Raw genomic sequence first — 27,930 nt, forward strand, 5'->3', positions numbered from 1 at the left:
CTTTTTGTTAAATTTCACCAATTTTGTATTTTGTGATCTGATGGAGTGTACGAGAAGGCGCTATAGAATTAACTTGGCCAGTACAAACAAATAAATAGATAAATACACAAATAAATGAATGAATGATTAAATGAATGAATGAACTAATGAATGAATCAACAAATGAATGAATGAATCAACAAATGAATGAATGAATCAACAAATGAATGAATGAATAAACAAATGAATGAATAAATGAATCAGCAACTGAATGAATCAATCAAAAATGAATTAATGAATAAATGAATGAATAAACAAATAAATCAATTAATCAACAAACGAATGAATAAATAAATCAACAAACGAATGAATAAATAAATCAACAAATGAATGAATAAATAAACCAACAAATGAATGAATGAATACATCAATAAATGAATGAATGAATTAATAAATAAATAAATCAACAAGTGAATGAAGGAATGAATAAATAAATCAACATTTGAATGAATGAGTAAATAAATCAACAAGTGAATAAATGAATGAATGAATGAATGAATGAATAAGTAAATAAACACGTGAATGGTTGAATGAATGAATGAATGAATGAATAAATAAATAAATCAACAAGTGAATGAATAAATAAATCAAAAGTGAATGAATTAATTAATGAATGAATGAATACATCAACAAGTGAATGAATGAAAGAATGAATGAATAAATCAATAAGTGAATGAATGAATGAATGAATAAGTAAAGAATATTTAAATAAAAAGTAAACAACATTGAGTAATGAATTTATCTGCTGTCTAGTCTTTGAGAATAACGCAACATTACAGCAGAGGAATCATGCCAAAACATAAAAATTCGGTAAAAGAGACGCCTTAGAAATTAAGGATAACTTAACTGGAAGCTTGTATTTTAAATCAACATAGGAGTAGAGTGTCTAACTTATCTCTGTTTACAGTTTTCTGCAGTCTGGGCTATGTAATGTTTAGCTTGCTACTGAGATCATTGTAAAAACAATAGAGAGATTCCGGAATATTTAACACGTAATCATTGCAAATTGTGAAAGCTCCAGCAAACACGACAGCCAAGGACATTGTAAGTGACCACATAGTATGTGCCGAGAAAGTGATTCTATAAAGCTAATGCAAACATCTAACACACTCAGAAGACAATAGTGGCGTAATAAGACGGTCGGTATCTCCGTCCACGGGATTTGTTCCGGCACCCACACATTGTTCCGAAGCTAATGGGAAAACTTCACCTCGTTACGTCCTTGGAATAGTTGTCTCCATGTAAACATTTCCCCCGTAATTTATCCAGAGTCGCCAACAAATCTATCTAATTACGGATTACTATGCTTGTGGAAATGAATGTGGTAGACAGCACGCAAATCTGCACTATAGTGGGTTGAGATAGCGTTGCAATATCCAACTATGGCGTTGAAATTAAGCGAAATTAACGTCAAGTACCGCAATGCGTGATTTATAATATAGGCTAGTAGCAATTGCTAAATTTACAGAAATGGATTGTTGTAGATTAGCAATGATGGCAAGACAAGACAAAACTAGAAAGGAATTTGTGAAGGTAAAGAATTTTAAATCGCAGTCATGGCTTCGTTTTTATTTATTTATTTGCTTATTTATTTATTTATTTATTTACTTAGTTATTACTTATTTATTTAGTTACTTATTTATTTATCTATTTATTTATTTATTCATTTATTTATTTACTTATTTATCTAGCTAGCTAGTGGGTACAAATTAAAATTACAAAACAAAAATGTATCTAGCCACTACCGTAGGAGCCAGCTTGTGTATGGTATGGTCTTAGCCTATTTTCGGGTTTGAATCTTGGATATAGAACTGACGATGAAACTGCAATTTTTTGTTTGAATGTTCTAGAATTTTATTTATGAGTATATACAAGTATTTTAACACAGAACGTGTAAGTGAGCACTTATTTGGAGAGAATAATACCCCGAGTAACATTTCTAATTTTCGTAGTGGGCCTACTGTACGCTAATCATCATCCTTAGTGATAGGTGTACCGATGCAACCCACAACTTTGTAGCGATAGGAGTGCTGATGCAACCCACAACTTGGTACTGCCTAGTAGTAGCGGGTCGATGATGCAACCCGCAAAATACTATGAAAAAATAAATAAAGTTTGAGTATCATCGTACATATTTGTAAATTTATCCTTTGAAGAGATTGAAAAATTAAAATATCTTGAAGCAACAATAAGAAATATAAAAGACACTCGGGAAGAAATTAAACGCAGAATAAATATGGGAAATGCCTGTTATTATTTGGTTGAGAAGCTTTTCTCATCTATCCTGCTTTCATCAGAAGTGAAGAGACGTGTCGGCTGTTTTGTTTGAAGCTTGTTCCGCCATTGGCGCCGTACCTCGCTAATGTTTTCAAATTTAAAATACCACTTCCAAATCCCCTTCCGTTGCTCCAACGACAACCTGCATCCTCCATTTTGTTTTCACACTACACCTGCGCGCTCATCTTGTCACTGCCAACTAACAACATGTAGGGTAAAGTTGCCTAATACCGTGATACCCCTAATCCCGTGATACTTTTTTTTAAATTGAATGTCAGTCAAAGATTTTCCGTTCCATCATAGCGCCAGACATCTTCCTCGAAAGAGTGCATCTTTCAGCTACTTTTGAGACATCGGTAAACTTTCAAACAAGATACCCAACCTCATGATATTCATTGAAAAACACGTATCACGTAATTAGGGGTATCACGGCATTAGGCAACTTTACCCTAACTACAATTTCCCCGAAAATGAGAATTTCATCTCAATTTATTCCAAAGTTATTGATGAACAAACAGTGTATACATTTTTTTGGGCTACTCTATAGTAAGGGCTTCGGCCCATCACGTATACAGATGGAATTTGGCTTTGTCAGGAACTGAAACAGATGGTCCACATGTCAGCGTCGGTTTCTCACGCTGATTCAGGAAGGGCTGGGGACTCCGAGCCCCTTAGGATTACTAGTTTATTCGTCCGCTATTGGGACCTGGCTCTGTCAGGGCTGAGACAGGATGCAGGTCGGTTTCGATCTATAATTAATTTTATATCTTAGTACGAGAGGACCAGATATTTGGAATAAATTTTGTTTTATGATTATTACTAATTTACTATTTTGGCAGATAAGTACAATGGATGTAGAATCTTTAAATGTAGATTTTTCTATAGATAGTATTTATGTTTAAGGGGTTAGTATTTATGATTAAGGGGTTAGGTACAGCTTACAGCAGTAAAATTTTGGAAGTATTCAACAATTTTTTCCTCCATTACTATATCTTGTATAATAATGAAAATTAATATGTGTAAACCACTGTCCTTCTGCTATATAAAAAAATATTTTTACGACTCTTGAAAATTATCTACATTTTTTCTTTCAAAATTCTGTTCACTGTGCAGTGATGATGCGTTTCCCATATAACTCAAAAACTATCCAATATTCTATGATGAAATTTTTTGTGTGTATTTCTGCATGTCATATCTACAATATGATGCAAGATCACTTCTCTACCTTTGATAGATTGTCTGATAAAAAAATTAATTCATTTTAAAAATGGTCAAATATCAGTATTTTCTATTACACAAAAAAAAATTATTTATTAAGGAATGTAGTTGAAAAAGCATGATACTGTAAACATGAGTTTCTGTAATAACATAAAAGAAAGAGAACATGAAAAACTTAACAAGCTTTTGAGTTATGAGGGAAAAGCTTCATCACTGCACAGTGAACTGCCAACATTTTGAATTGTGAGAAAAAAATACAAATAATTTTTTTAAATCGTAAAAATATTTTTTTTCATATAGCAGAAGGACAGTGTTTTATACGTACCAATTTTCATTATTGTATAAGATACAGTAATGGAGGAAACAAATGTTGAATATCTCCAAAAATTTTACTGCTGTAAGCTGTACCTAACCCTTGGAAGAAGTTTTTGGTTTATTTATTATTTTTATTTTGTTAGTTATTTTTGTTACGGTTGGGGTTGCCTTTTTGACTTTATTGGAACGTAAGGTTCTTGGATGTATTCATCCAAGAACCACATATCAGCGTCGGAATCTCAGATGCCAACCAGGTCATCTGTCGGACCAATCACAGTCTGTACGGAACACAATGGGACGAAGCATACCTAAATGTGAGGATGAGTGCGGTGTCCAGCCTCGATAAGCCAAGTGAAGCAAATGTATTTATTTTTTTGTGTAGCCTAACTTCCAGTAAGGCTCCGATGTAACACTCTTTTGGCAGCATTGAGTTAATTCACTAGAAAGACTCAGGTTACGTAAGCCTAATGTACACGCTTTGTTTTACCCTCAGCAGCATTTTTGTAATTACATTCAGAAGCTGCATTGAAGTCGACCTCTCGTGTTCATATGTAAACAGACTAATTTTAATTAGAACAGACTCGTTGCCCGCGGCAACCAAGTTCTTGGGCCGACCTGGCTTACGCTTGCATGTCGACGAGTAGAAACCTCATCTGAGCTTTGTGAAATGTTAATATCGGGCCTGCACGAGTACATGAAATTGAGAAAAACTGCAACTCACAGCTCAAATGTTTTTTGTTTCATTGTGCAGTGAAAGCTGCCTTAGTGAGAAATAACTGTGCGTCATATTAAGGTTCCTAAGAATTGAATAATAATTAATCTTCTTTATTGTTGAATTTTATATTTTATAAATTTTTATGCTCATAGTAGGTGGTTTAGTGTTCACCGTTTTTGTTTCTTCGTTTTCTTCCACCCAACGTAACCTAAGCCGATCAGCCATACGTTGGTCTTTTGATTTCTGTTGTAGACGTTGTTTAACTGTATCTACTTTGTGTCGCGTACATAGGCGGAGTTATGAGACATGGGGGACACTACCCCTTTTGCTTTTGTTTATGATTAAGTTTCTATGCTTAAATTGATGAATTAATGATCTTCAGATCATGTGTGTAGAATATATTTAAGTTTCTGAATGTATAAGAATTTGTATACCTCATTTGAGCAATGGAAGCGCTGTAATGTATTTTTTTTTTTGTAACAGCCTGTACTCACGTGTTAGAAGTCTGCAGGTGTTCAGGCTGTCACTTGGAGAAATATGAATAACTGCACAACAATGCAGAAATATAAAAGTGAACCCATTATACATAATGTGTAAACTTAAAGACGAGATTAATTAAATAGAGTTTACATTTCATATGATATCTTCAGGAAGGTAAACTTCATATAATTAAAAGAGTTTCTGTTAGCACTGTTACGTAGTTTTATTGATGTATGGATATGTTTCTGTAAGAGAGAGAAATAAGAAGGAAATTGTTTTAAGTTACGCCCTATTATAATTTGCAGTAGACCTACAGTTCAAGCCCTATACAACTCGGTCCGAAATATCGCGGATATGGACGTAACTCTGTAAGAAACATGCCTCCGAAAATATCTTTATTAAATGATCATATTTCGATATACTGTACCACGATCAAGCTATAATGAGTAGAGGAGGTAAATGTTGTCCCCTATAACCCCGTTACATGGGGATTGTATGGTTTTGCTTTACCCCCTCCCCCAAGGAAACTGTTCTCTCTCCGCCTATGGTCGCATATTATAAATATTCAATTAATTTCTAATGTTGCCGTTGCAGATGTTATCATTCAATGTACACACAACGTCTTAAAAATGTCACGTTTGCAGATCCAATTACTCTTTTTATCTAACTATTCAGAATCCAATTCTTGCTGCCATAAGTTAGAAGTAGCAGACATAACCTTACAAAATTTGAGTGGTATATCTTTCCTAGTTTCATTTTTTAGGGTTCTGTAGATAGTTCCACACATGTGTTGCAGTCTTGATAGTATTTGTTCCAGATCGTTATCTTCATCACAAGAGATGCTACATCCTTAATTAATGCTTAATTTGTTGTGTTATGTAATAATTTAATACTGTTTTAAATCTCACCGGATAGTTGCAACTCTGAAGTAGTTGTTTGTTTGAACTTATATTCTATTCTGTCTCTGTTGTATGCTGGTACCGACATGTTTTGGTGGCAATGGCATTCGCGTTCAGTCGAAATGTAAAGAAATACTATACTACTATCAATCTTAAAAACATGAAGTTTTACAAGTTAAAAATACAATTATAAGAAACAATTTTCACTAAGATTTTGTAAGTAGTTTTGTACTGACTACATAATTTTTGCAGTTCATACCCCTGTTTACACCCTGTAAATGCGATTCCCCTCGCATATAATAATGGACTCGATAACATTATTGAGTTTATCGGGTGTTTATTTATTTATTTATTTAAATCCACCACCAACAGAAGCAGGCTTCCAATTACAGGTGGCTTACACACATACATACACAAAATACATAATAAGAGAAAAAAAACAAAACAAACAACACAAACGAAAGAAAGAAAATACATAACGGTGATAGATGCTAGAATAATATAATATTGCAGTTAATATAGTGCCAAATGTCAATATAATGATATAAAATTATTTAAAAACTAGAGTAAAAATATTATAATACACTTATTCACAATTTAAATATCTAAGGAAATACAATTCTTTGTAATATCGTATGAAAATTTTTTAACTGTTAAACTGAAATCTAATTGAGAATCACAGTTTAAAGACAGAGAGTTGTAAGTATTACACATAACAACAATGGAGAGTTCTTGAAGAAAACAGTTCTAGGAATGGGAATAACAAAAGGTTGCCTATGACGTAATTCTGTTTTTTTACATTGAACTGAAGGAATTGAAGAAAATCGCAGTTATTCAATATACCGTTAACAGTCTTATAGAGTAAAATTTGACTATTTATTAATCGTCGAGATTTTAAAGTTTTATAATTAAATTCAAAAAGTAACTGATTATATGAAACTTACGTGTCATAAGACGACACGTTATGTTTTTTAAAATATGAATAACGTAAAAATCTTTTCTCTATCCTTTCTATTTGCATCTGAAGGGGCTGGAACTGAGGTGACCATATTACAGACGCATACTCTAGCTTACTCCTAACTAGAGTTTTATATAGAGTATCAATAGTATTTATATTTTTTAATTCTTATGTATTTCTGATTATAAATCCTAATTTTCTATATGCATCAATTACCACGTGATTTAAGTGCATTTTAAAACATAAATTGTGTGTAAAATAAATACCCAAATCCTTAAATAATTCTACTCTATTTAACTTCACACCATTAATTTCATATGAATTTTGAGCAACTGTCTTATTTTTAGAATACGTCACAAAGCAACATTTATTAAGATTTAACAGAAGAAGATTATCGATACTCCATCTATATAGTCTGTCCAAATCATGCTGTAGATCAAAAACGTATGACTTACACACTCCCATGGCTACCGAAGTGGAATTACATCAGTGTAATTTTCGTTCCACCTAATTCTTTATTTTTTTTTTATTTTAATGTATAGTTTTAACACTTGTTTTCCGATCCACATTTAAAAGTACCACAGTGGAAACTGAAAGTAATTGTACACTTCAGGATTTTGAAGTGCATTATTAGGACTGTGAACAAAGTCATGGGCAGCGCCATGTTAACAAAAATAATTGTGTGTGAGGGAAACAGTTGTGAAATCTCTGTGTAGCAGAAGTCGCAGAATAGCCGGAGCGAAACGATTATTCTAATGTGTGGTAGAAGAGAAAACGGAGATATTTTTAGGTTATTACATGTACTTTTCGTTATTTCTTTGATGACTGTGGTAAATGTTACTGTCCTTTCCAGTCAAACAAAGATTCTAACTCTGGAATCACTTTGCGATGGAGTGTACAGCAGCCGTGTTGACTTTTGAAGTGTGTCAATAAAGGACCGGCTGACTCTGTCTTCTGAGAAGTTCCTAGTAATCAATAATACTATCCAAGGTCTGATGTGTCCTGGTCCAAGCTGTCTTACCATGAACATTGCTTAAACTCAGAAGTATCTTAAGTTAATTTATAATGAATACAATGTACAGCTATATAAAGAAAGCAATAATGAACGTTGAAAATATTTAAAATAAAATATTTGGGGAGAGGAAGTGAGCCAAGGGGTCAAAAAAGGATGCCCTGTGTCTCAAAATCCTTTTTAGTATACATTATGTATAAATGTACATATGTAATGTATATGTATATATATGAAGTGTATTTACTTTTTTGGCTACTTCACACATACCTTTTCATCGGTCAGAATTCTCGAGTGAGTTTTTTAACGTTAGGAAACTTGAATAGCTTCAAGGGAAAAATTGTTCCGGGGCCGAATATCGAACCCGGGATCTTTAGCTGAGCGCGCCAACGCTCTACCGACTGAGCTACCCAGGAACTGTACTAGACCCCGGCTCAGTTGTTCCCTTTTGTACCCACATACCTCAAGTGGGTTGACAAGATGTCAAAGATCCAGCATTTAGTGCACACTTTTTTGTGTGACTTAAATTGTGGTTTTATTTTATTTTATTTTTATTTAAATTCACCACCAACACTAGCAAGCTTCCAATGATAGGTGGCTTACACTGATACATATACAAAATACATAATAAGAAAAAACAAAACAAACAACACAAACGAAAGAAAGAAAATACATACCGGCAGGCCCTAATAGATGCTAGAATATAATATTGCAATTATCATAGTGCCAAATGTCAATACAATAATGCAAAATTATTTGAAATCTAGAGTAAAACACATTATATGACACTTATTCATAATGTAAATATCTAAGGAAATACAATTCCTTTAATATTTTTAAATATTAAACTGAAATCTAAATGAGAATAAGAGTTTAAAGACAGAGAGTTGTAAGTATTACACATATCAAACAATGGAGAGTTCTTGAAGAAAATAGTTCTAGAAATTGGAATAACAAAAGGTTGTGTATGACGTAATTCTGTTCTTTTTACATTAAACTGAAGGAATTTAAGAAAATCACAGTTATTCAATATACCTTTAACATTCTTATAGAGTAAAATTTGCCTATTTATTAATCGTCTAGATTTTAAAGTTTTCTTAATTAAACATAAAAAGTAACTGATTATATGAAATTTGCTTTTCATAAGACGACACGTTTAAAATATAAATAACGTAAAAATATTTTGTGCGAGATGGTGCGTATTTGCTTGGTTTCCGCACAAAACCAATCCGCGGAAAATCTAAAATTCCACATTCAGTATTCCCAACCTAACACACATAACAATTTCCCTCTCCTTACCGGTTAAGTGACATATTGATTTTACTGCTATAGGCTTTTAAGATATTATTTTTAGAGACGTTCAATATAGTAATAATTATAAATTGGGAACTTATCATTGCAATTTCACCTAAATTGCACTGTTGATTATTGTTTTAAAATATTTGCAAAAATTAAGTAAACTCTACAATTACACTAAAGTTACTGCATTCGTGATGCAAGTAACATTAAGGAATCCGTAAAAAAAAATCAAGATTCAAAGATATTTTCCATTTCTAAACATGGAAATGACCGCAAAATGAAATTTGCCGATGTTATTACTGCAATATGTTATATAAATAATATTGTTAAAATATTAAAATGAAAAATAAATCATTACATAACCTTACCGTTAGTATTAAGTTCGCATTTATAGACTGGGGGAAAAAAAAAGACAGACGTATATCACGGCCTGCTGGAGTATAGTAAACACAGAAAACATTTTAAAGCAACAATGTTGAAGATAGATATTTTTATTTTGTAAATTTGCCGTCATTGAACAGAAACCAAGATGGAGTTATCATTGCAACTAATTAGAAATTCCTCTTTCAAGTATGTAATAAACGATCTTCGCACAGAATAATGTACGATACACTAGCGGTATGTTTTCTTTCAATTCTCGGAAATTAAAAAAGCTCAACTACTTTTCGCTTTTTCAAACTTTTCCTCGAACATGAAAACTTCAACATACCGCTCTTGTAACGCATATTACTATTCTGTATCCTTTCTATTTGCATCTGATGGGACTGGAACTGAGGTGACCATATTACAGACTCATACTCTAGCTTACTCCTAACTAGAGTTTTATATACAGTATCAGCAGTATTTTTATTTTTTAATTCTTTTGTATTTCTGATTAAAAATCCTAATTTTTATATGCATCAATTACCATGTGATTTAAGTGCATTTTAAAACATAAGTAATACAAAATATAAAAAATCTTCTTGTAGAGTAGATATGTAGGAAAGGTAATGAGAGATCAGTAAAATAAATATTTTTTACAAGTGAAAAAGAGTCATAGAAGAAGAAGAAGAAGAAGAAGAAGAAGACGGAGAAAAATAGAGAAGGGAAGGTAGAAAACAGAATTATTACAGTATACGTAGAATGAGTGTGCATCAAAGACTCAGAAATATGGAGATGTGCTGAATCTACGTCACGATGTTTGTTTTATCCCTGAGGGAAGAGAAAGCAGGGTGAAAGTGAGACGGTCTCGGTTATTATTTCACGTGAAGAGAGAAACGAAAACATTTTAGAGCTATCGCGTTATCTTGGAAGTGGTGGGAAAGCAGTGCATCTTTAAACAAAACAATTTAAACACGAGGTAACTGGAAGTTTTTTTCGAACAAACTGCAAAAAAGCGGAACAAAAAGTACAGAAGGGGAGGAGGGAGAAAAAAGTGCTGCAGAAGGGAAGTAGAAGTAAGAAATAGGAGACGAAGAGAAACTTGATTGCGTTCTCATCCCGAGGGATTGTCTCTGGTCCTAATCCCGCCTTTCATCTGCAGCTCTTTATCTCCTCTCTGTTCCCCCACACGTAGCTTAGCTTATCTTTCTATTTGCACTCAATCTCAAGAGTTTCATTGATGTATGGAGTTTTATACAGGTGAGGAAGTTACCTGCACAGAGCGCAGAATGAAGAGGGGAAAATGTTCTGTAAAACTGCAAGAATTTCTTATGAACTTTAAAATCCTCTACCGCTCTGATCGCCCTAGATAGAACTTATCGTACAGGAGTGTAGGGCAGCTATGTCAATCTCAACTTTTGCTTAGGACCAACTCGAGTTGGCAATTTAATGACCATGGGCAGCACTGCAAAATAATAGTACATTATGCAACGAGCCTATAATGGTAGTAATTAAGACGCGAGTATGTTTGTTTATGAAACGAGAGCAAGCGAGTTTCATAATTTTCATACGAGCGTCTTAATTACCATTATACGCAAGTTTCATACCACTTTTTATGTTCGACCATATTTCTAACTTGAAATTATTTACATGTATTCATGTTATGGTTATCTAAATGAAGAGCAGAACTGACCTTCTAAATTGTGAGATGTGCGCAGACGCGAAAGTATTGATTTTTTTTCCGAGGAACGAATGTCATTGACCTTGATATAATCTAGAGAATAACATGAACACTAATCTTGATATAACCTGGAAATTGATTTAGAATTGAAAAACGAGATGACAAATTGAATTTATTTGAATATTATTTACAATTAACGCTAATTATTATAGTAATAGAACATAACCTTCTGCGACAGTATTGGATTTCCAGCCTCCGTGATATTTTGCTAGTTGTCTTTCGATTGCATATCCGAGAATAATCGATACTTGCGCTTTTATAATGCTACAATGGTGATTTCTTATTGGTTGAACAACTGAACTATAATGAATAGGTGTACTTTAATGAGGTGCATTAAAGGGCTACTACCACATGTATAATTACTACATTACGGTATGGTCGAGCATAAAAGGTTAAATTAAATTTTGTTCGTACTCCGTATGTAGATGAAATCATTGGGGATCATGAGTGCGGTTTTAGGCGTAATAGATCGATATTGTTCAGATTTTTTGTATTCGACAGATAATGGAGAAAAAATGGAAGTATAAGGGCACAGTACATCAGTTATTCATAGATATTGAAAAGGCATATGAGAGAAGTTTTATATAATATTCTTACTGAATTTGGTATTCCCAAGAAACTAGTTCGATTAATTAAAATGTGTCTCAGTGAAAGTTACAGCAGAGTTGGTATAGGCCAGTTTCTATCTAATTCATCCATTACCACTTTCTTAAACCCACATCAATAATAACGTGATATATGTTACAGTAAAATCACTTCATCAACATCATCATCATCAACATCATCGGATGTGAGAGATAATGAAACAATCCAACTTTTGTGCAGGATGTATGAAACATTATCACTTGTTCCAAACATATATAAAACTGAATGTTGGCTAATGATGTCTATTGCTCCGAGAACTGAAAAAAAACGCTAATTTCCTACAATATTTCTTTCTCCAATGGTTATCCAACATGGCTAGTGGGCAGAGACATAGAACTGAAGACTGTTCTGAAAGCCGGAACCGAAAAATAAACTTTCGCTTCTGTGCCAAGAAACGCAATGCTTATTTTCTTGTGCGACGTCTTAAACGAGAGGCAATTTACCCACCACCATTTTATGATCCTGCTAGAACTATCTGTAAAACGAAACGAAAGAAATCCTTCATGCAGGTGACGAAAGAGTAAATGGTATTGAAGCTAAATTTAACTAAAGATGAGATACGATAATCTAAGCTAAGTACAGAAATTTATATAATCTAGATTAAACTGGCATAAATACAGTAAATTAGTTGACGGAAAGATCCCGCGTTTTACTTAGTATATTAATTTGGTGATAGCTAAATATTAAGTAAAAAATATTAATTCGTACTATGACTGAGTTAAATTGATCGTGGATAGTCTCTACACTGTATGAACGAAGAGAGCTGTTCCTAGGGCAGTCTAGGTACAATCTACGAGTATAGTGGCTTCTAATTGCATTTTGTGTCTAAAGTCATTCACTAATAGCATCAAAATTTTATTGGTTGATTAGGCTTAAGTAATCCATATCAAACTATGCGCATTAATTCCATATCTTCTTGACGCTCTACATTAGAAATCTTAGACATTTTCATAACTTAAAGGGTTTAACTACTTAAAGGGTGTAATTGATGTTTTGTTATTTGAAGTGTTCTATCAGTGAGTAAGTGTGTTGTGTCAGTGAAGTGTGTAGTGTCAATGAAGTCTATTGTGTAAGTGAAGTGTGTTGGTGTCAGTGAAGTGGCTGTGCAAAGTATTTGAACAGTGAAATGGTTAGAAGTGTTAGTGAAATCAGGTAGAATCAATGCAGTGAGTGAGTTGACAGCGAAATAAGTGTAGTGCCAAAAGGTACTTGTGCAGGTATGAACCTGTCACACTCGTGGGTCTTAGTTCGAACTTAGGGTTAAGATGCAAATTAGATTTACTTTAGATGTTATTTTAAGTGGCCATGCTTCATTTAATTTAGGATGCTCCTTGTTATTATTATTATTATTATTATTATTATTATTATTATTATTATTATTATTATTATTGTTTTTATTAGTTGTGTTTATTATTAATTGTCATTATTGAGTGTAATTAGTTACCACTGCCATCGGGTATATACCCATTTGCAGTGTGAATAAATACATACATACATACATAACAATAAAATTGAAATTCTAAAATCTGATTTTAAGACCTCCATGGCTTTCAAAGTGGTGTGTTTTCATTATTGAGTTTTTTTTTTATCGTGTCATAGATAACAAAGCATCAGACATCTCGTACCTTCCTATGTTACTTTGTTTTGAATCACGAAACGTTTTATAGATATACAGGGTGATTCACGAAGAGTTACCGCCACTTACGGAGCTTATTTCCGAAGGCATTCTGGGCAAAAATGTTGTATAAACATAGGCCCTAATCTCAATATTTTCATTGAGTTACACTAGTTTGAATTTGTTGTAAAATATCTTTTTTATTTAGTTTTAAAGTAAAAGAATATTACAAATAAAGAATAAACTATTCAGAAGTACTTACCATTTCTTTAATTGGCTAGTATTCTGAAGCTAAAAATGTGTTGTTAATTCCTTAGTTATTTTGTACAAACTTTTTAAAACTAAAAATTACATTATTCTTACGCACATATCACAACAATAATTGTTACAAATCACATGACTTCCAGCAAGTTGATTCTTTACAATTCAATTTTGCATCGTAATGTACAGTCTTCAGCAGTTCAAAAGAGTGGCATGATTTGTAAGAATTGTTGTGGTAAGTGCGCAAGAAAAATGTAATTTTGTACTGTACTTGAAAATCGAAACAAATTTCTATATGAAACAACTATGGAATTCACAACACATTTTTAGCTTTAGAATACTATACAATTAAATAAATTATACTTCTGAATAATTAATTTTCTATCTGTAATATTGTTCAACCCTTAAAACTAAACAAAAAAGTATTTTACAAACAACTTAAAATTAGTGTACTCTGAAAATATTGAGAATTGGACTCATGTTTGTATGTCATTTCTTGCTCAAAATGTCTTCGAAAATAAGCTCCGTAAGTGGCTGTAACGCCTCATGAATGACCCTGTATATTGTGTAGAAATAAGGATTCAGAATCTTTATGAAAATAGGTTAAATGGTTGAAATTTATAGCTTTTATAAATGTCTTTATGATTGAGAATTTTTTGCTTAAATAGAAGTAGTACAACGAAGACTATTTTAATAAGAAATACGGCTATATATTCTTGTTTATTTTGACTATTTTCAGTCATTTTAGCTGTTAGTTGTAATATTTATTGGTTATAATGTGATTTATGCGCAAATGCTAAAACATTCTAATCGCCTGAATCGAAACATTTTGTCATTTCCATCTATACTATTATTGTTACTTTTGTTTCTAACCATGAAACTTTTGGTACATAGGCATATGTGTGTAGAAACATAGATTTGACATTTGAAGGGTCGAAGGAAAGAACAAGTTAAATATTTTTTTTGTTTTTTGGTCCCATCTGCTAGCCTATCTTTCCAGTAAATCAGAACGAAAAAGAGCATGTTTTGTAACACGGTGACTTAAACTAAATGAGATGTAAATTAATGTCATATGAGCGTAGTAAAGATAATAAATGCTCCCTTGTAAAATATAAGAAAATTGACTTAGCATATCCTTTTTCGTGGGCCCTTCATTTGTTGAAAGAAATATGGAATTCGTTTGGTATTTATAACTCTTATTAACGTTTTCATGACTCAGTTTCTTTCTTAAAAGGTATATAAGTACTTATAGACAATGATATTTAAAAAATCTACCACGTTCAAGATTTAAAACAAGAGCCTATAAGCCTAAATATTTAAACAATTTCAACTATGGTATTATTTATATGGTTGAATTATTATTTAAAATTTTCAAAATACGGAATTAAATCTAAGTCAAAGTTTCGTCAAGGTAAAAATTTGAGGAATATCTATCGGAAGAAAAAAAAAGTTAATCATTATGACGTGAAATTCGAATCTGTGCGCTAGAACCTAATACCGAAAATTTTACAAAGGTGTAAACTTAAGGAAAAAAAAATTGAAAACTTTAAGAGAAGTTGAACAGTGCTCGAGGTCTCAAAATGTGAGTAAATTCTGAATTTCTATTATCCATCACTCTGAAGAGAAGATTTTGCAGACGAGTTTGCAATAATTGCGAGTCTTGAGATGCTAGGCGCCGCCAAGCGACGGAATAATTAAAGTCAAAGTGGAATTATTCCAATTTAACTTCGTTAATGAAAGGTAACTGGCACGAAATCTGACTGACGGAGAATTTTCTTAAGCGAGTTAGCATCGATGACTCGTCCCCCGAGTTTCGAGTAATATGATTTAGAAGCGTGTACGTCTCTTCAATGAAGAGTAGCACAACCTTTGCAACACCTTTCTGCTGTCACACGTGGCTGCAGAGTTCGGCATTTTGTAATTGTATTCTGAATTTATGTATTGTACAGAATGTTCCATAATTCTGGAACCATAGGCCATAACCTGAGTGATGTTAAGTTAAGAGGGATACCGACAGGATCGACGTAACCGCTAGCAGAACCGACACAACCAACAATAGTATTTACCACCGTGAACAGCACTGACACAATAAAAAATAGCAATAACATGACCTCCAACAGGATCGACGTAACCGCTAACAGAACCGACACAACCAGCAATAGTATTTACCACCATGAACAGCACTGACACAATCAAAAATAGCAATAGCATGACCTCCAACAGAACCGACACAACCAGCAGTAGTATTTACCACCATGAACAGCACTGACACAATAAAAAATAGCAATAAGATGACCTCCAACAGGATCGACGTAACCGCTAACAGAACCGACACAACCAGCAATATCATCATGAACAGCACTGACACAATAAAAAATAACAATAATATGACCTCCAACAGGATCGACGTAACCGCTAACAGAACCGACACAACCAGCAATAGTATTTACCACCATGAGCAGCACTGACACAATCAAAAATAGCAATAACATGACCTCCAACAGGATCGACGTAACCGCTAACAGAACCGACACAATAAAAAATAGCAATAACATGACCTCCAACAGGATTGACGTATCCGCTAACAGAACCGACACAACCAGCAATAGTATTTACCACCATGAACAGCACTCACATAATCAAAAATAGCAATAACATGACCACCAACAGGACTTATTCAACTGGTAACAGAACCGACACAACCAACAACAGCACTTACACAACCAGCAATAGTATTTACCACCATGAACAGCACTGACACAATCAAAAATAGCAATAATATGACCATCACCAGGACTTGTGCAACTGCTAACAGAACCGACACAACCAACAACAGCACTTACACAATCAGCAACAACTCACACATCCAGTAACAACACTAACACTAACACCATCAGCAGTAACGCAACCACTAACAGGACCGGCACAACCACCAACAACACTGATACAACCACCAACAGCACTGATACAGTCACAAATACAACCATAAATTAAATCACCATTAACACCATCCACTGGTTTCACCGCAATGTTTTATACTCGTACTTACATTTTTGAAAATGACTTTTTATTTCAAAATTTCTCAATCTAAGCAATTGAAGCAATTGATAGCATTATATCAGTTCATTTATTGTCCAAAAATAATAATTAACACTTGATGCAGTAACGAATTCCTTTTTGTGTTTTATTTCAAGGAAAGTGAAAGTGTTATCTGATAATTGAAAAAATAAAAACATACAGACAGAACAAACAGTCTGTCATTAAAATAATTAATTCATTCATTGTTGAAACATAGTGAGTAACTGTAGGTGCAATTAAAATTTTGAATTTGTTTTTGTAGGTATAGTGCATATACCTAATTATTTACAACAAATATGCTTGGGGTAAAAGAGACCCTAGATGTAGCATGAAATTCTAGAGCAGATAAGTTGGTTGTATTGGTGGTGATGTTAGTGCTGTCGGTTGTTGTGTTGGTTCTTTGGGCGATTTTATCCGTGTTGTTGATAGTTGCATCGGGGCTTTTGGTGATTGTCTTGTTATTGTTGATGGTTGCGTTAGCATTAGTGATTATGTCGGTGCTGTTAGTGGTTGTGTCGGTTTTATAGGTGGTTGTTACTACTGTTGCTTGTTATACCGGTGCTATTAGCGGTTCGTCGGTCCTGTTTGCGGTTGCGTCGGTGCTCTTGGTATTTGTGTCAGTACTGATGGTGGTTGTGTCAGTGCTGTTGGTGGTTGTGTCAGTGTTCTTGTTGCTTGTGTCAATGCTGTTAGCGGATGCGTCGGTCCTTTTGGTGGTTCCATCGGTGTTGTTGGTGGTTTTATCAGTGCTGTTGATGGTTGTATTGGTGCTGTTGGTGGTTGTTGTACCTGTGCTCTTCGCGGTTGCCTCAGTTCTGTTTGTAGGTTTATCGGTGTTGTTGTTGATTGTGTCGATGTTCTTGGTGGTTTTATCAATGCTATTCGTGGTTGTGATGGTGTTGTTGGTGGTTGTTTAGGTGCTGTTGGTGGTTATCAATGCTGCTGGTTGAATAATTTCAAGGGAAAAATTGTTCCGGGGCCGGGTGGACGGTGTCGGGTGGAGTTCCCGGATAGCTCACTTGGTAGAGCGCTGGTACGTTCAACCAGAGGTCCCGGGATCGATACCCGGCCCCGGAACAATTTTTCCCTTGAAATTATTCAAATCTGCTTTACAGGGAGCTTTACCTGAAAGATTAGAGTTGCAATGCTGCTGGTTGTTGTACCGGTGTTCTTCGCGTTTGCCTCAGTCCTGTTTGTAGGTTTATCGGTGTTGTTGGTGATTGTGTCAGTGCTGCTGGCGGACGTGTGGATTCTGTTGGTGAATATGTCGGCGGACATATAGATTACGTTGAATGCTATTCGTGTTTGTGTCTGTGCTTTCTGTTGATGGTAATGATAGTTGTATTATTTATTATGCTGTTGTATCTCGCGGTATTGGTGTTTTTCAGTTATATTGGTGGGGATTGAGATGGAATAATTCGAATTAGCTGCATTGCTTGATCTTAACTCCATAAATACAACACAATTGGATGATATATTCTGCAACTTTCCCGAGACCTATAAGATGAAAACCGGCAAAAAAGAAAGACAGCTATCTAGCCCACTTAGATGTGTTCTTCAATGATCGCTGTCTTCTAAGGACGTTACATAGAGACATGGATTGGTTGTTTTTGTTGTTTACCAATGCTTCATAGTGGTAATTACAGTTACATCCGTGCCTGAACAAAATAAATTAGGCATGAAAAAGTGAACATGTGAGTCATAGAGTAAAAGGTTGCCGGTTCCTTGTGTTCACTACTCATAAAACCAACCGTACGGAACGTACTCTGTGGACTAAAGCCAATTCTTACATAAGCATGCATGACTTTTTATCTTATTCTTGGACATCAGTCAAGATGTTATAAACCAGCATATACTGTATGTGTATTTATGACAGTTGAATAAAAATGGATATGTCAGAGGTGTAATGAATTTGGCAGTTATCCACAATCTGAAATGTTTCACAGACGAAAGGTGATTAATACAACGCAAACGTTACTTCTTCGTGTTAAAAGGAAGACCTAAATATCCTAGCGTCATAGAATTTTCGTCTTTTGTATTCCTCCTCCTTGTGGTTAAAAGAAGAACTCAGAATCTCAAGCAGGGCGAAATTAGTCAACAATCTGGCATTAATGAAATTGATTTTACCTGTTATTCCAGAACTCATAATTAAAAGTGCAAAATGGAAATACGACGTTCACTGAGCGGAAATATCCCTTGAAATTATTCAAATCAGCTTTACAGGGAGCTATACCTGAAAGCCAGATTTGCATAATATACGTTCCTGTTCGTTAATAGAAAAGCACAATTCAAGTCACACAGTTTGTGTGCACTCAGTGTTGAGTCTCTGGCGGCCTGTCAGCCCACTTGAGATATGTGGATATAAAGGGAAAAATTGAGCAAGTGTTTGGTGTAGTTACTGGGTAGCTCAATCGGTAGAGCGTTGGTGCGCTGAGCCGAAGGTCCCAAGTTTGATACCCGTCTGTGGAAGAATTTTTCTCTTGAAATTATTAGAATATTAGCTGTTTATACCTACTTTATCAATATCTCTCATGTTAAAAACGGGTTTATATCTACTTTATGAAATATGTTTCATGTTCATTGTTTTTATTTCATACTAAGTATTTCCGTTGTTTGACAAGGAAAGCGATGTCTGGTAGTGGGGATGCCATTAAACATACAAATAATCTCTTAATAATTCTGGTATGTTTTTCACAAAATAGCAAAGTAATATTAGGCCTACATGCTATTAATAAAACATATGAAAACTTTTAACAATTAGACTAAATTTGAGAAATATTGTGTCTACTTAAAAATTTAAGATACCCTACCTTGCTGTTGGAATTAAAAAAAAACACGCTGTGTGAAAATGGTAAATCAATTTCCGTTATAAATTTTACATAGTTTATCTTAAATATTATCTTCTGTACATGTTTTATTGGGTTGCGCTTGTTACAGGTTACGGTTGGGCTGGAATGGACTGTACTGGAAATGTTCAGCTATTAATATTCTGCTCCATTACAAGGTAGGAAACAGTTGTTATTGAAGTATTAAGTTATCAGAGACAATATTCGTCGAATTTCAGATAAAGAGTGGCGTAAAGCAATAGACCGTATTCCGGACTACCCGAGAGTTGTAGCTCTTGCAGAATTCCGTCCCCTCACAGGTCATAATTGCCTACTACATATCTGCATCGTTTCGGAATTGTACCAAGTCCTATATATATGTTGTATGACCATCAAGAAGTCTGTGACCAATCATTTGATGCGCTGTCCCTCCTTGTCAAAAAGCACTATAACTAGCAGATATTGGGAAGCCAGAAGTAAAATGAATCGGACGGAATTTTGCAATAATAGACCAACCGACAATTTGAACAAAAATGAGATATTTGCACAGATCTGTTGATGGCAGGCTAATTTAACTCCGAAAAAATCAAGAATGCGATATCTGAATTTTGCTGCTTTTTATAAGCAAAAATTCGTTTATTTCATAAAATTTATTTATTTATTTTGCTTTGAAATGTTAATTCACTGCTGGTCTCTTATTAAAAATCGGTTAGCCTTTTTTGTTACTATTTGTGCTATTTTTTTTATCATGGTATCAATGTTATAATCAAAGCTCGGAACTTGGGGACTTGTGTCGTGTGCATGAGTAAGGTTACAGGTACAACGCACACAAAGCTCACGCTGCAAGTGCTCAGGGACAGTCGTGTGTACTAAGAAAGTGGCCACAACTAATGACAGGAAGACGGACGAAGAAACTGTTATGTCGAAGCCAATGACATTCAGAGAATTAAAGGTAAACGGTCTGTTTGAGGAATTAGAAAATACTTGTTATTCGAATGGGTATTATAGAAATTTGAAAATACATTTTTTTTTTAATTTTAGATACAGAATTTCGTGGAGAATTCGGAGGAGATACATAATTTTTTTTCGAATGGAGAGTTTATATTTTGTAAGTTGTGCCACACACAAACTACAGGCTGGAAACGGAATTCATTGAAAGACATTGCAGTCCCTCAAATTGGAGAAAAATCTGTCCATAGCCATGGATCGATTCGTAGAGGGGACTGCCCTAGTAGTGACACACTAATTGAAAACTATTTTCTAGAAAAATTTAGGATATACTTATCTTTCTCAGATACGAGATCAGCTAGCAACTGCTGAAAATCGAACAGAAAACAGTAACAGTGAAAAAATTCAGTATTTTAAGTCTACTACCGAAAATCTTCGAATGTAGGTAATCATATACTGTAATAAAATGTACACAGCAGAACAGTAAATTTGATATATTTCTCATGTTTATTTTTATTATGTATATGCTATGAAATTACGTGTTTCAACCTACCATAATATTATCAATATGTTGTTGCAGCCAGAAACCACTTTTGTAGCAGACCTGACAGTACCTCCGTGCTGGAAGCGGGAGTTTGTTGACATTGAAGTCCGGTCGCTTAGTCACGTGCAAAGACACAAGTCCCCAAGTTCCGAGCTTTGGTTATAATACTTCTTGATTAGAATGTTTTATAAAAAAAACAGATTTGTTTCAACGGCCAATATCTCGAAAGAGGTTTATGGCGCTTGGTCTATTATTGCGTAACTCCGTCCAATTTATAACTATGCCGTTTGAATAAATAAATATTCGTCACGTTCTTCCGAAATATGACTCGTATACAAATCTAAAGTCGAAATTTTACAGAAATTATGCAGGAATTAATTTCTACCGCCTAGGAACAAATCAGAAGTAACGAATTAATTCTGAAGCAGTCTCCAAACTTATCACTACAATTTCTCGGATACCAACCGAGGTGAACTATGTTCGTGGTTGAGTGCCCTAAAGGGCAGGCTGTCATTAATCGCCATCTAAGAAATTCAAATACTTCGACTTATAAGATGAGCAACATTTTAAGCAGTATTAATGGGAAGTGGAAGCGATGGGCAGTGGGAACTTCTTCACCTGTGCGATTTTAGCTCTCCTTCCTTGTGGTTGTTCATCACTCGCTTCATTGACAGATTCATTTGTAATGTTCTAGGTTTCATTTTATAAGAAATGCAATAATAATAACAGTAATAATAATAATAATAATAATAATAATAATAATAATAATGCTTTATTTTTTCTGGCATAGTTAAGGCCGTGAGGCCTTCTCTTCCACTCTACCAGAGGATAAAAAGGAACTACATGATAATGTAATGTTAATACAACATAAAGACAAGATCGAAACAGAAAAATATGCATAAGCCACAGAATTATCGAGCTTAAATACTTACTTACACTAGATGACAAATTAAATTACATGATTACTTTATAAACTAGTTAGAGTTGCGAATTTTAATATATAGGGTATTTCAAAAGTCACTTCAAATATTAAACCGCTATAAATATTGTTATATTTTATGATAGGAAAAAGCAAAAACATCACAGCGTTGGACAAACAACGGGATTTACAAAACATTAGGAAGGTGTCCGCCATTCTCTTGTTCAACGTACAGCATTCTGTCTGCGACACCATGCACAGCATTTTGCAGATAATGTCTTGGAATATTGGCAATGTCTTGCGAGATGGCATCTTTCAGTTGCAGTAAGGTTGTTGGATGTGTCAGGAAAACACGATTTTTAAGGTAACCCCACAACCGAAAGTCGGCCGGATTGACATCTGGAGGTCGCTGAGGCCACATTGTTAGAAAGTGCCTACTGATGACACGATCGCCAAACATTTGCGTATATTAATTGTTTTGCAGGGATAAATATGTGGGGTGGAGAGACATCTTGCATGAATATTATGTTTTCCATATCGTGATTCCTCAATCTAGGGATGACGAAGTTCTGTAACATGCTGTTTAGTAGCGCTCCCCGTTTACTATAACAGTTTGTCTTATTCATTATTGTCCACACCTGTGGAGTAACGGTTAGCGCGTATGGCCGGGAAACCATGTGGCTCGGGTTCGATTTCCGGTCGGGGCAAGTTACCTGGTTGAGGTTTTTTCCCTCAACCCAATATAAGAAAATGCTGGGTAACTTTCGATGCAGGACCCCGGACTCATTTCACCGACATTATAACCTTCATCTCATTCAGACGCTAAATAACCTAAGATGTTGATAAAGCGCCGTAAAATAACCTACTAAAATTAAAGGTGGAGTTAATACGCGTAATTGAGGTTCGTTTTCCGACCAAAGTCATCAGTAGGCACTTTTCAACAATGTGGCCTCCGCGATCTCCAGATTTCAATCCGGCCAACTTTTGGTTGGGGGTTACCTTAAAGAACGAGTTTTCCTGATACATACAGCAACCCTACTGCAACTGAAAGATGCCATCTCGCAAGAAATTGACAATATTTCAATTCATTATCTCCAAAATGCTGTGCATGTGCCTCAGATAGAACGCTGTACTTTGAACAAGAAAATGACGGACATCTCTCCAATGTTTTGTAAACCACGTTGTTTGCCCAACATTGTGATATTTTTGTTTATTCCCTATCTCAAATATTGTAATATTTACAGCGGTTTAATGTTTGAACTGCCTTTTGAAATACCCTATATATCCTGGGGCAGTCTGCGTTCTAAAATAAGATGTTTCACTTTGGAATTGAAAACGTTTAAGGTCGGTGAGCCCCTAACATCTGTAGGTAATGAATTCCAAGTACGGATAATGTCTATTGTAAAAGACGGAGTATATGCGGAAGTTCTGTGGAGAGGAACTGACAATAGAGTGTCGTGTCTTGATTGGGTATACAGATTATGATGTGTGGATAGATTATGAAATCGTGTTCAGGGACTGATAGATCAGCTTGTCAGATGTTCTTGCCTACTTCAAATATTATTATTATTATTATTATTATTATTATTATTATTATTATTATTATTATTTATAGATAACGCTTCAAAGTTTGAAATGATAATTGAATGACATTAAAACTTTCATCTGCATGTATTCCATAACACAAGAAAACTAAAGGTGTTTACGTTTCGAATGAAAAGTACATTTACACGTGAATACAGAATTTAATGGACATAAACGACTTTTATTCGACGGACTTTCAAAGAGTGAGCATAATTTGTTACAGAGGACGGAACTGTAGCTTTTCCATCTATCGACGGACCTTTAATCTAAATCAGTGGGATGAAGCACCTCCAGGGTGTTTGCTTTCGACGTCCAGTGGGTTATATTTCAGCGTGTAGTGTGCCAGTCACCCGTGGAATAAACAGGAACAAACGTTCGACCCAGTGAACGCTACAGTACTCCAATTATTTCTACTGCCCACTAAATGACACACCGTTAGTCGAATGACCGTAGATACAGTTTCAAATTCCAGAGAGTCCAAGTAAAATTGGTGCTATTCGAAGACTGTTACAGCTCTGTTGTTTGTCTCTAATGATTTCACAAATTACGCGTAAGTCATTACTGCGACATATTTTTTATAGGGAAAGTTATTAATTACAACATCGTTTAATTCGTGCTTGCATTGAGCGGAAAATTAGTCAACCTAAAGTGCTCCACCCACCTTGAGATATGAATAGATACGTGTATCGGTTGAAATGGCGATATAAATAGCCTATATGAGATTTATATCAAATATCATGACTATGTAAAAATATTTTATTGGTATTTGAGGAGTGTTTAGCAAAAACGTCGTTGTCCAAAATCTGGTAATTTAATTAGAGCTGCCATCTGATGCTCTTCTGGGACATAGATGAACATATGCATTCATTTCTTTGAAAAATTCAATAGTATAATGTCGAACGGCTTATAAAAAATTCTGTTTCTGTTAAAATGACAGTAGTCCACAATATTTCTTGTATGAATATCAGTTGTCCAGATTTCATTGATCTACACAGTGTTGCCAGCACCATCGCACCAGAGTAGCAGCTGCAGTCGCTAGTGTGTTTTATCGCATTTTGCATTCTGCTTTGTGAATGTGGAATATTTCAAGTAAATATCATTTGTCCAAAGGATTTTTTTGCTCCAATTATCCAAATATTATGTGTTATGTGTAAACAACTACTGCACATAATCCAATAACTAAGAAGTTTGTTCATACAAGTTACCAACGTGTAATGCCAATAATTTTTTATGCTGTGAAGTGTTTTCAAGATTCTCACAAAAATATTTTTGGATAACCTACGTTTTTTCCAAAAATCCTTCAATTAAAGAGTTCGATACACACTGAAGAGGGAATAGGCCAGAAATCCCTAATCCAGTGATAGTCAGCACTCGCTGAAATGTGCAATGCGTACGCGGTGCCGTCCCGTGCGCACCGTCGTGCAACAGGGAGAGATAGAGAGCATACCCGCTAGCAGATAAATAGATAAGTGCATTTATTGATGCATAATAAATTATACAAACTCATGTACACAAGATCCTTCGCACGAGCCCGTACGGCCATTCGTGCTGTAACTATGCACAGTTTGAATTTTCAAAAAGAAAATAATACCTACTAATAATAAAATAGTAAAACAACAGTTATTATTATTACTACTATTATCATTATCACAATTACAACTAATCTAACTTCAAACCAAATTTCACAAAAATAATAAAAATAAAATAAATGTAAGATATGAAAAAGAAAAAAAAAACATAGTGAAACATTATATATATACAATTCAATTCCTTATTGAAACTGCACGAAATAATCCAACTAATGAATATAAAGGTAATGCATAAAAAACATACACACGCAATAAAATACAAATAGAAAAAAAAGACACAATTATTACAAAAAGAACATTATCCCCTAATTAACTCATTTGTTCAGTGTTAATACTACTCATTACAACACTAATAAATAACTCTTTCCCTTATTTCCTCGGCTCCCTCCCCCTCGGCCAGTTCCACCCTCGACTGTCGAACTTTTACTATAATTTTCCCACACTGTCACAGAATTTAGCGTTATTTAATATATCGTATATTGCCAAGTGCCCCCTGCCAGATGTAATGAAGGACTCTGGCAGGAATCGTTTCCTCAGAGCTTCTGTGGCTTCACACTCTGATAAAATATGGTGTGATGTCTCGCCTCTACCGCAAAGAGGACATTTTCTCGCCCCCTCTTCGTTGACGATTTTAAGTGCTCTCCAGGCTCCTAGACGAAACCAGATTAAACCCAGTCTACCTTCTCTGCTTCATCCATAGAGATATAATTCAGTCCCCCAATTTGTTTTGATCATCGATTGCAGCTACTAGAGCACTATAGTGCACTGCGTTTTCCGCGGGTAAGAGAGGCTAGCCCCAGCGTGCTCTGTGCTAACGACCCCTGCCCTAATCTATAATCGTTCATGACGAGGATGATATCGAAATAACTTGGATGTTATCTTCAGGTACATGTCTGTGAATTTTAAACAATAAACTTAGATTGATTCAGTCTTTAACTTTAGAAACAAAACTTTTGATATGAGTCGCTTATTTATAAATTAATCGTTTTTCACCGTAATACAAATATACCGCAATAAATTTTTGGAATCAATTTTATTTCCCTTCATACCCCTTTTCTTAAATTAGTGTTGCTTTTCCTAAGAAAATCTTAATATCAGATTTATATTCCTCTTCCTGTGGTGCTTTAGTTTTGTGCACTTTTTTGTTTTGGTTTGTCTTTCCGCACGTATACTCCGTCCTTCCTTGTTTCACTTCTTTGATCTCTATGATTCAATTGCAATTGTATTGTTAGAGGCAAAGAATCCAGAACATCTTCTGGCCTTAAGGTAAAGGCCTTGTAATTGAGAATCCGCCACTTCAATTTCGTGACCGCTTCTCAAGACCCCCTTTCCTTTGTCTTCAGTTTCCTTGTTCGCAAAGTGAACTGGGTAACAGTAGAGCGACCACACCTTTTCTCTAAGGAGAAGAAAGACGATCTCTCTTTACCGCTGTGTCATGACTACCTACTCCAGACTGAAGGAAATGGAAATATGACAGTTTAGATTACTATGAGGACATTTAATATTTATTTACCACAAATTAAACTTCTTGCATCTTTCCAGTTCGCAATTCGAAAATTAAAATAATAAATGAAGTAAATGAAAATGTAATGTAGAATAAGAAAAGGCTGAGAATTTGATTTCATCATCATCATCATCATCATCATCATCATCATCATCATCATCATCATCATCTTCCTTTCAAGGATTGGACTGTAAGTCAGTTCCTGTTTACATTTTCTTTTCATCTCTTCCTACGTCGGTTTGAGTGGCTACAAATTAGTGCTTCTCTCGGGATCCGTTTCTCTTGCATTCTTTCGTTGTGGTTTATTGAATATTTTATGTATCCACATTAGTTTGAACTATTCAGTTTATATATCTTGATTACACAACTTTTAACGCTGTATCATTTCGGAATATGTACTCGTAAGATAAGACTTTGTGTTAAATTCTAACGTACCTTGTTTACATGTTTCGACCTATTTATGGGTCATCTTCAGAACTGGTCGTTGTTGGTCTTGGCGCCTCTTGTTTCCTGTGAGGGTGCGTTCGTAGTGTAGAGCCAAGAGTGTATGTGTTTTGAAATTGAGTGTGTGTGGAGGTGTTTTGTACAGGACAGACTGGCAGAACATTTCAAACATAACCATAACAAAATTAAAAACCACCTCAACATATGCAGAACACATCACAAATGACAACCACACCTACAGAGACATCAACACAGACGTGGAAATACTACACATCGAACCAAAAAGTCAAACTCAACACACTAGAACAATATGAAATATACATTCACACGAAAACACACCCCAACGATATTCTCAACACACAACTCAATTTCAAAACACATACACTCTTTGATTCTACACTACGAACGCACCTTCATAGGAAACAAGAGGCGCCAAGACCAACAACGACCAGTTCTGAAGATGACTCATAAATAGGTCGAAACATGTAAACAAGGTACGTTAAAATTTAACACAAAGTCTTATCATACATATTCAGTTTAGGTAATTTCATATTTCAATAATTAGAAATTAATCCAGTACCTACAGCCTTCTACAGCTTTTAGGAGAAGCATTTCGTCCTTTCCTGTGCTCCGTAAATCTCGTTTATTTACGATCCATGACTCG

General features: G+C 34.7%; 1 protein-coding gene across 1 annotated transcript in view; it reads right to left on the minus strand.

Annotated features, from left to right (window-relative positions):
* The window catches only part of LOC138697072 (KH domain-containing, RNA-binding, signal transduction-associated protein 2-like), a 619,870-nt gene that overhangs the window by 392,694 nt on the left and 199,246 nt on the right, over positions 1–27,930 (minus strand). The gene's annotated exons all lie outside the window — the stretch shown is intronic.

This window comes from Periplaneta americana, chromosome 3 (genome assembly GCF_040183065.1).
Source record: "Periplaneta americana isolate PAMFEO1 chromosome 3, P.americana_PAMFEO1_priV1, whole genome shotgun sequence".
In the NCBI taxonomy this organism is placed as follows: domain Eukaryota; kingdom Metazoa; phylum Arthropoda; class Insecta; order Blattodea; family Blattidae; genus Periplaneta; species Periplaneta americana.